Source organism: Lolium rigidum, chromosome 7 (genome assembly GCF_022539505.1).
Source record: "Lolium rigidum isolate FL_2022 chromosome 7, APGP_CSIRO_Lrig_0.1, whole genome shotgun sequence".
In the NCBI taxonomy this organism is placed as follows: Eukaryota; Viridiplantae; Streptophyta; class Magnoliopsida; order Poales; family Poaceae; genus Lolium; species Lolium rigidum.
The window spans coordinates 320698213-320709589 of record NC_061514.1 but is presented as its reverse complement, the minus strand read 5'-3'; the positions used below and the strand labels follow the sequence as shown (position 1 = coordinate 320709589).

General features: G+C 45.1%; 1 pseudogene; it reads left to right on the top strand.

Moving 5' to 3' along the window:
- The first annotated feature begins 7418 nt into the window (after positions 1–7418).
- LOC124679374 lies at positions 7419–11083 on the top strand (annotated as a pseudogene).
- The last annotated feature ends 294 nt before the right edge of the window (positions 11084–11377 follow it).

Sequence of the window (11377 nt, the reverse complement as noted above, 5' to 3'; positions counted from 1 at the left end):
AGGATGCTTTTATTGATAGATATTATCCCCCTGCTAAAATTATATCTTTGAGGAGTAGCATAATGAATTTTAAACAATTGGATAATGAACATGTTGCTCAAGCTTGGGAAAGAATGAAATCTCTGGTAAAAAATTGCCCAACCCATGGATCGACTACTTGGATGATCATCCAAACCTTCTATGCAGGACTAAATTTTTCTTCGCGGAATTTATTGGATTCAGCTGCTGGAGGTACCTTTATGTCCATCACTCTTGGTGAAGCAACAAAGCTCCTTGATAATATGATGGTTAATTACTACTGAATGGCACACGGAAAGAGCTCCACAAGGTAAGAAGGTAAATTCTGTTGAAGAAACCTCTTCCTTGAGTGATAAGGTTGATGCTATTATGTCTATGCTTGCGAATGATAGGACTAATGTTGATCCTAATAATGTTCCATTAGCCTCATTGGTTGCCCAAGAAGAACATGTTGATGTAAACTTCATTAAAAATAATAATTTCAACAACAATGCTTATCGGAACAATTCTAGTAATAACTATAGGCCATATCCTTATAATAATGGTAACGGTTATGCTAATTCTTATGGGAATTCTTACAACAATAATAGGAATACACCCCCTGGACTTGAAGCCATGCTTAAAGAATTTATTAGTACACAAACTGCCTTTAACAAATCTGTTGAGGAAAAGCTCAATAAAATTGATATTCTTGTTTCTAGAGTTGATAGTCTTGCCTCCGATGTTGATCTTTTGAAATCGAAAGTTATGCCTAATAGGGATATTGAAAATAAAATTGTTACTACAGCAAATGCCATCCAAGTTAGAATTAATGAGAATATAAGATTAATGCAGCTGAAGCTGCGTGCTAGGTGGGATAGAGAAGAAAATGAAAAACTAGCTAAAGAGAAAAATGTAGCTAAAGTTTGGACTATTACCACCACTAGCAATGCTAATGATTCATATGTTGCTGCACCTCCTACTATCAATGGTAAAATAATTGGTGTTGGCAATGCTTCTACTCCTAGTGCAAAGCGCGCAAAATTACTCGAAAGCTGCTAAAGCTACTTGAAGCCGCTTGTGATAAAACTGCTGAAATTTTTTCCAACCTTGGGGATGATAATCCCATTGCTTTAGATTGTAATGATTTAGATTTTGATGATTGCCACATCTCTGAAGTTATAAAGTTCTTACAAAAACTTGCTAAGAGTCCCAATGCTAGCGCTATAAATTTGGCTTTCACAAAACATATTACAAATGCTCTCATAAAAGCTAGAGAAGAGAAACTAAAACTTGAAACTTCTATTCCTAGAAAGCTAGAGGATGGTTGGGAGCCCATCATTAAAATGAGAGTCAAAGATTTTGATTGTAATGCCTTATGTGATCTTGGTGCAAGTATTTACGTTATGCCTAAAAAAGTCTATGATATGCTTGACTTGCCACCATTGAAGAATTGTTATCTGGATGTTAATCTCGCTGATAATGCTAAAAGAAACCTTTGGGGAAGGTTGATAATGTTCATATTATGGTTAACAATAACCTTGTCCCCGTTGATTTTGTTGTCTTGGATATTGAATGCAATGCATCTTGCCCCATTATATTGGGAAGACCTTTTCTTCGAACCGTTGGTGCTACTATTGATATGAAGGAAGGTAATATTAAATATCAATTTCCTCTCAAGAAAGGTAAGGAACACTTCCCTAGAAAGAGAATGAAGTTACCTTATGATTCTATCATTAGAACAAATTATGATGTTGATGCTTCATCTCTCGATGTTACTTGATATACACTTTCTGCGCCTAGCTGAAAGGCGTTAAAGAAAAGCGCTTATGGGAGACAACCCATGTTTTTACTCCAGTATTTTTGTTTTATATTTATGTCTTGGAAGTTGTTTACTACTGTAGCAACCTCTCCTTATATTAGTTTTATGTTTTGTTGTGCCAAGTAAAGTCTTTGATAGAAAAGTAAGTACTAGATTTGGATTACTGCGCAGTTCCAGATTTCTTTGCTGTCACGAATCTGGGTCTATCTCCCTGTAGGTAGCTCAGAAAATTAAGCCAATTTACGAGCATGATCCTCAGATATGTACGCAACTTTCATTCAATTTGAGCATTTTCGTTTGAGCAAGTCTGGTGGCCTAATAAAATCCATCTTTACGGACTATTCTGTTTTGACAGATTCTGTCTTTTATTTCGCATTGCCTCTTTTGCTATGTTGGATGAATTTATTTGATCCATTAATGTCCAGTAGCTTTATGCAATGTCCAGAAGTGTTAAGAATGATTGTGTCACCTCTGAACATGTGAATTTTTATTATGCACTAACCCTCTAATGAGTTGTTTCGAGTTTGGTGTGGAGGAAGTTTTCAAGGATCAAGAGAGGAGTATGATGCAATATGATCAAGGAGAGTGAAAGCTCTAAGCTTGGGGATGCCCCGGTGGTTCACCCCTGCATATTATAAGAAGACTCAAGCGTCTAAGCTTGGGGATGCCCAAGGCATCCCCTTCTTCATCGACAACATTATCGGGTTCCTCCCCTGAAACTATATTTTTATTCCGTCACATCTTATGCACTTTGCTTGGAGCGTCGGTTTGTTTTTGTTTTTGTTTTGTTTGAATAAAATGGATCCTAGCATTCAATTTGTGGGAGAGAGACACGCTCCGCTGTAGCATATGGACAAATATGTCCTTAGGCTCTACTCATAGTATTCATGGCGAAGTTTCTTCTTTGTCAAATTGTTATATGGTTGGAATTGGAAAATGCTACATGTAGTAATTCTAAAATGTCTTGGATAATTTGATACTTGGCAATTGTTGTGCTCATGTTTAAGCTCTTGCATCATATACTTTGCACCCATTAATGAAGAAATACTTAGAGCTTGCTAATTTGGTTTGCATATTTGGTTTCTCTAGAGTCTAGATAACATCTAGTATTGAGTTTTGAACAACAAGGAAGACGGTATGGAGTCTTATAATGTTTACCATATGTCTTTTATGTGAGTTTTGCTGTACCGTTCATCCTTGTGTTTGTTTCAAATAACCTTGCTAGCCTAAACCTTGTATCGAGAGGGAATACTTCTCATGCATCCAAAATACTTGAGCCAACCACTATGCCATTTGTGTCCACCATACCTACCTACTACATGGTATTTATCCGCCATCCCAAAGTAAATTGCTTGAGTGCTACCTTTAAAACTCCATCATTCACCTTTGCAATATATAGCTCATGGGACAAATAGCTTAAAAACTATTGTGGTATTGAATATGTACTTATGCACTTTATCTCTTATTAAGTTGCTTGTTGTGCGATAACCATGCTTACGGGGACGCCATCAACTATTCTTTGTTGGATATCATGTGAGTTGCTATGCATGTCCGTCTTGTCTGAAGTAAGAGAGATCTACCACCTTCATGGTTGGAGCATGCATATTGTTAGAGAAGAACATTGGGCCGCTAACTAAATCCATGATTCATGGTGGAAGTTTCAGTTTTGGACATACATCCTCAATCTCATATGAGAATAATAATTGTTGCCACATGCTTATGCATTAAAGAGGAGTCCATTATCTGTTGTCCATGTTGTCCCGGTATGGATGTCTAAGTTGAGAATAATCAAAAGCGAGAAATCCAAAATGCGAGCTTTCTCCTTAGACCTTTGTACATGCGGCATGGGGGTACCCCATTGTGACACTTGGTTAAAACATGTGCATTGCAAAGATCCGGTAGTCCAAGCTAATTAGGACAAGGTGCGGGCACTATTAGTATACTATGCATGAGGCTTGCAACTTGTAAGATATAATGTACATAACTCATATGCTTTATTACACCGCCATGGTCGCCTCCGGAGTGATGAGTGAGTAGTTCACCCCTGGACTATGGGTCCATAGCAGTAGCTAGATGGTTGTCTTCTCCTCATTGTGCTTCATTGTTGGATCTTGTGAGCTGCCTAACATGATCAAGATCATCTATCCGTAATTCTATATGTTGTGTTTGTCGGGATCCGATGGATAGAGAATACCATGTCATGTTAATTATCAAGTTATTACATATGTGTTGTTTATGATCTTGCATGCTCTCCGTTACTAGTAGAGGCTCTGGCCAAGTTTTTACTTTTAACTCCAAGAGGGAGTATTTATGCTCGATAGTGGGTTCATGCCTGCATTGACACCGGGACGATGATGAGAAAGTTCTAAGTTTGTGTTGTGCTTGTTGCCACTAGGGATAAAACATTGGCGCTATGTCCGAGGATGTAGTTGTTGATTACATTACGCACCATACTTAATGCAATTGTCTGTTGTTAGCAACTTAATACTGGAGGGGTTCGGATGATAACCTGAAGGTGGACTTTTTAGGCATAGATGCAGTTGGATGGCGGTCTATGTACTTTGTCGTAATGCCCAATTAAATCTCACCATACTTATCATGTCATGTATGTGCATTGTTATGCCCTCTCTATTTGTCAATTGCCCGAATGTAATTTGTTCACCCAACATGCTTTTATCTTATGGGAGAGACACCTCTAGTGAACTGTGGACCCCGGTCCATTCTTTTAATACTGAAATACAAATCTGCTGCAATACTTGTTTTACTGTTTTCTCTGCAAACAATCATCTTCCACACAATACGGTTAATCCTTTGTTACAGCAAGCCGGTGAGATTGACAACCTCACTGTTTCGTTGGGGCAAAGTACTTTGGTTGTGTTGTGCGGGTTCCACGTTGGCGCCGGAATCTCCGGTGTTGCGCCGCACTACATCCCGCCGCCATCAACCTTCAACGTGCTTCTTGACTCCTACTGGTTCGATTAAACCTTGGTTTCTTACTGAGGGAAACTTGCCGCTGTGCGCATCACACCTTCCTCTTGGGGTTCCCAACGGACGTGTCAACTACACGCATCAAACCCCCTTTAGTGAATTAGTGTTACTTACCTTAGTATTAGTTTGCGAGTACTTTAAAAGTACTCACGGCTGTGTCTCTGGCTATTCAAATGGCCAGACTATGAAGAGGAGCAGCAATATGAAGATGACGGCCAGCAGGACGGCTACAACAACTAGGAGTTCTTCTAACGTCAAGCGTTGGCCTGTGGATTTAGATAGTCCACTACTACTACTACTACGCTTCCGCTTTGTAATATTTGTGATGTTCGTTGATCAATAGATCAACTATGGTTGTAATATTGGATCATGTGATCTACTTTCGTAAGACGATTATGGTTTGTAATGAATGATGACTTATGATATCAACTGTTATGTCTCGCAACAACATTATTCCTGGGATTGCGATGAATGGCATAATAGGCATCTGGACTTAAAAATCCGGGTGTTGACAGGTTTTCACCCTGAAGATATTCCGCGATTTCAACACAATGCCTTTAACAAGGTCATTACTAGGCACAACCAATTAAGATCAAACCTTGGATTTTCATCCTAAAAGGTAGAACTTTGAACTTCACCTGTGCTGCCGTCCCCTCTTTCATACTGCTGCTGCAAGCCCATAACACCAAGCAAGTTCCTCACCAGCGCATAGACTTGGACCTCCATTGCTAGTACTCCAAATCCAGCCATCATGATATTATCCGCCTCTGACTTCACCCATGACCAAAATTTCATTGTATGGAAAGAAAGAACAGAGCTTCGCGCCGCTCCCTCCGAAACCAAACGGTCAGAATAAACGCATGGGTGCACACGACCGAATACCACCCTATCCAACAAACTCCAGGTAATATGTGCTCTATTACATTCGCCGGTGGTGCCTTCTTGAACTCAACACTCTACCAGATCGAGAAGAACATGCCTCAGGCAGGTCCTCATCTTTGCACAAGAGCAACCCTAGGACCGCCACCTTTATTCAGGTCGTGCTCCAACGCCGCCGACCATCCCAGGCCAGCCGAAGCAACGCGGAGACACTAGGAAGACCTGGGCAACACACTGCAACCAGCCATCCCTCCACCAGCGACAGATGGGATCACGGAGAGGGTAAAGAGAAGAAACCTAGGGTTTTCACCCAATCAGCCAGTCCCATTGCACCTCTGCTGCCGCTATAATCCTCCGCAGGAGGCAACCACTACCGCCACCATCAGGGAGTCTTCCACCATCAAGCCCCAGCTCGCTCGGACCCATGCACTTGGCCGAACCCATCTGAGACAGGGCGGCGAGGTTTAGAGCTGAGCCGCCACCGGTGCCCGCTGCGGCCGTCACGGGATCCAACGCCGGACCAGACCTTCCGAAAGTGCCCCGCCGCCATGGAGGAAGAAGGCCCCGACTCCTCCCCTATGACGCGGGTGATGAAGATGCGCCGCCGCCGACGTTGCCCGGGCTTAGCCCAACGACCCCTGTCGTCGGCAGCAAAGAAGGGAGGGGGTGGGGGAGGGGCGATGTGGCCAGCGGCTGGAGGCGCCCCGTCGCCCTCGGGGGGGGGGGGGTGCGAGGGGGGGCGGGTTAGGGTTGGGTTTTTTTTTTTTCCTCGGGGGCAATAGGGGCCGGTTTGTCCATAACAAAGATGCCTAGAACTCAAACTGAAGATGAAGAAGTACGACATGGACCCTTAACATAAGACTCAAAGGATATGGCCATCTGCTAGAGCTTTTTCTTAGCCCCAGCCTCCAATAAAATTAAAGCAATTTTACAGGTTTAGTCTTTTTAGGACGTCTACTAGATGATCTAATAGCTGCGTGCCAGCTAGTGGCACTGCATCCATAGACCTGACAAGGTATATAATACAGCGTTCTCATGTACCTTTCCATCCAGCTGGTTTTCTTCTCTGACTTGGACGATCCATGTAGCTTCGCCTTTACTGGTGTAAGCGCACACGTCTTCTACTCTTCTATAGCGATGTTACTCCAGTTTATTAGACATACGAGTGTTGAAATATAAAGTACTAATCCGTTCACGAATAAGTGTATTTCTAGGTTTTGTGTTTAGTCAAACATTTTAAACTTTGACTAAATATATAGGGAAAAGTAGCAACATTTATGACACCAATTTAGTATGCCGAGATTCATTTTGAAATGTAGTTTTAAATTATACCAAAATCTAATCATATGTGTTGCTACTTTTTTTCTACGGTTGGTTAAAACTTAAAATATTTGACTTAGTACAAAAACTAAAAGTACACTTATTTGTGGACGGAGGGAGTACTCCACTAGCATTTGAGGTTTTGCCGGTAGCATTTGATCGGTCAGAACAAAGAACAAACATTCTTGCCGCGCGGTGGACCAAAAAGAATATATTCACCAGGGTTTAGTGCGGCGGCAAGTTGCAGACTCTTGCAGTATTTGACCATGCAGACGTCCCACACGACCCATGGTTTATGGAATCCAGCACCGTAGTCCAATTGCGGCCACGCTATATATAATCCACCCGAGGCAAGCACCCCTCTCAAGAAGGAGATCAGCACCGTGTACGTACACCGTCCACAGCGGACACGATGGCCGCGGCAGTCACTCGTAGAGCCAACGCTCTCCGCATCGACACCCCCGACGGCTACGCTGTGGCCGACGTAGAGAGCGGGCGCGGCGCCAGCGCAGCAGCGGACTCGCCGCCTGCCAAGCGCACCAAAGATGACGTGTGGGTGGCAGCCAACGAGGGAGAAATGCCGGGAAACGTCTCCGGCGACGGTGCCCGCGGGCCACTGCTGTTCCGGACCATGAAGGTCAAGGCCAGCATCCTGCATCCTTACAGGTCTCGATCCGCACGTCTTTCTGGCTATCCATTGATGTAGATTATTGTCATACATCTCCTACACATCTTAACACGGCTGTCGCTTAATCTCCAACAGATTCCTGATTCTCGTGCGACTGATCGCCGTCGTCGCCTTCTTCGGGTGGCGCGTGAAGCACAGAAACCACGACGGCGTGTGGCTCTGGACCACCTCCATGGTCGCGGATACCTGGTTCGCCCTCTCATGGATCCTCAACCAGCTCCCCAAGCTCAACCCCATCAAACGCGTCCCGGACATGGCCGCCCTCGCGCACCTGTACGGCTCCTCCGGCGACGCTAATCTCCCCGGCATCGACGTCTTCGTCACCACCGTCGACCCCGTCGATGAGCCCATCCTGTACACCGTAAACACCATCCTCTCCATCCTCGCCACCGACTACCCCGTCGACAGGTACGCCTGCTACCTCTCCGACGATGGCGGCACGCTGGTCCACTACGAGGCCATGGTCGAGGTTGCCAGTTTCGCCGAGCTGTGGGTACCGTTCTGCCGGAAGCACTGCGTCGAGCCAAGGTCCCCGGAGAACTACTTTGGGATGAAAACACAGCCATGCGTCGGCGGTAATGCCGGCGAATTCATGAGGGATCATAGGCGTGTGCGCAGAGAATATGAGGAGTTCAAGGTGAGGATAGACTCCCTTTCAAGCACCATCCGAAAACGTTCTGACGCGTATAACAAAGGCGATGGGCTACGTGCCACGTGGATGGCTGATGGGACACAATGGCCAGGCACATGGATTGAGCAAGCTGACAACCATCGAAGAGGCCAGCATGCTGGAATTGTTCAGGTATATAATTGCACCTTCCAATTACTCAATCCTCCAAATTTTTTGGGTTTGGCTATCTCAATCTCACAGTTCAAATTTCGGTAACAAATAGTTTTTTGGACTTATGTACAGAAAAACCCGATCATATTTCGCTGAATTATTATGAGGTCAAATTTGAACTTGTTTTGCATTTAGACTGATCCAACCCGAAAATCAGCGGTTGTAAATTATTTTGTATCCACTAACTAAATCTAAGAAATTTTCACGTCTGCTCAGGTTGAAGCTTCGTCAATGTTCAAAATTCCAAAACTACATGCATTTTTATTTTTAGTTTGAACATGTTTTATATATAACAAAAAGTCTAGACGGTGAAAATGGCTAGGCAATATATTTGAACATTTTTCCCTCGCGTACAAGAAAACTAAACTTGTGATCTACTTGCTATAATACCTAATTTAATTGATGCACTATCCCACACAACCAAGAAACCAAATTGATGGAAAGGGTTAGACAATACATTCCAACAATTTAAATCATAGCTCAGTTTCAGTTTGAATCTACAACTCAAAATTGAGATAGAAATATTTGGGTACCACAACAGCCGAGCTTTAACACTGGCGTAGGTGATAACATAATAAAAACAAGTAAAATGAAGGTAAATAAATAATTTTGTTTTTTCTTACTATATGATGTTCCTTAGACAATATTTTTTTGTAAGTAGCCTAAGTCCGGATTTCTTTTCTTACAACAATTCAAAGGGATTTGCTAAGCCCCTACTCAGCTTTCTTTGGGACAGAACCTGCATTTGATTACAGTTATATAAAAAAACATATATCGCGTCGACTGATAAATATACTCTACAATATCATTTACTACTTCTGGTCACATTTAATTGACGCGAGACAACACTACTTGCATGCTAGGATTAGCACCACTCTGCGTCAATTTAATCCGAACGGAGGGAGTACTACTCATATTTCAGAAAAAAAAAACTGAGTCTAAAACTAACATGTTCTTTTGGCAGGTCATACTAACACATCCAAGTTGTAAAACACAACTGGGGTCGCCGGCGAGCACTGGAAATCCATTTGACTTCAGCAACGTTGACACGAGGCTCCCCATGCTTGTGTACATTTCCCGGGAGAAGCGCCCCGGCCATGAACGCGATGCTCCGCGTCTCCGCGTTGCTCTCCAACGCGCCCTTCATCATAAACTTCGACTGCGACCACTACATCAACAACTCGCAGGCTTTCCGTGTCCCGATGTGCTTCATGCTCGACCCTCGCGATGGCCAGAACACGGCCTTCGTTCAGTTCCCTCAGCGCTTCGACGATGTAGACCCGACGGATCGCTATGCCAACCACAACCGTGTCTTCTTCGACGGCACCATGCTCTGCCTCAATGGCATCCAAGGCCCCTCCTACCTCGGCACCGGAACCATGTTCCGTCGTGTCGCGCTCTACGGCATGGAGCCACCGCGTTATCGAGCGGAGAACATCAAGCTCCTAGGGAAGGCAGGTAATAAGTTTGGCAACTCGATACCGTTGGTAAACTCGATGCCGGATGCGGCGGTCCAAGAGAGGTCCATCACGCCGGTGCTGGTCGACGAGCAGCTCAGCAACGACCTTGCTACTCTAATGACGTGCGCCTACGATGAAAGGAGTTCATGGGGGAGAGACGTCGGGTGGGTGTATGACATCGCGACGGAGGACGTGGCGACCGGTTTCCGCATGCACCGGCAAGGGTGGCGCTCCACATACTGCTCCATGGAGCCGGCCGCGTTCCGTGGCACCGCGCCGATCAACCTCACCGAGCGCCTCTACCAGTTGCTCCGGTGGTCAGGAGGATCCCTGGAGATGTTCTTCTCCCATAGCAACGCGCTCCTCGCCGGCCGCCGGATGCACCCTCTGCAGCGCGTCGCGTACCTCAACATGTCCACGTACCCGATCGTCACCGTGTTCATCCTGGCATACAACCTCTTCCCGGTCTTGTGGCTCTTCTCCGACCAGCTCTACATCCAGAGGCCGTTCGGCACTTACATCATGTACCTTGTCGCGGTCATAGCGATGGTGCACGTGATCGGAATGTTCGAGGTGAAATGGGCGGGGATCACGGTGCTCGACTGGTTCCGCAACGAGCAGTTCTACATGATCGCCGCCACCGGCGTGTACCCGACAGCGGTGCTGTACTTGGCGCTAAAGCTCGTCACCGGTAAGGGGATATACTTCAGGCTTGCTCCAACGACAAGTTTGCCGACCTATACGCCGTGAGGTGGGTGCCCCTGCTGATCCCGACCGTGGCGGTGCTCGTTGTGAACGTGGCGGCCGTCGGAGCAGCCATAGGCAAGGCCGCGACATGGGGGTTTTTCACGGAGCAGGGGCAACACGTGGTGCTCGGGATGATGTTCAACATGTGCATCCTCGTGCTCCTCTACCCGTTCGCGCTCGGGATCATGGGGCAGTGGGGGAAGAGACCCGTCATTCTTTTTGTCATTTTAGTCATGGCCACGGGCGCCGTCGGGGTCCTGTATTTCACACTCCACGCTCAGTACCCAGCAGAAGTTGCAGCGTTTGTTGGTGAAGCATCGCTTACCGGGCCATCTGGCTAGACAAGCCCGGCTCGTCTTACTGGTACAAATGGCACGCAGTGCCATAATCTGTGAGTGTGTGTGTGCTCATGTCTATAGAACATGAGAATTGGTCATTAATTGTGTGCTACTCCTGTGTACTCTCTACTCGAGTATGAGAATTCATATTTTTATGAGAAAATTGAAGTGTGACTTGTATGGTCCCTTGATGTTCAGGAGTTGAAAAGGTGAAATGGCTCAATGTAATAATTATAGATGGACGGCACAACGTGCTAGGGATTTAAATTTGTAAAGTCCCCATGATAAAACAGTCTT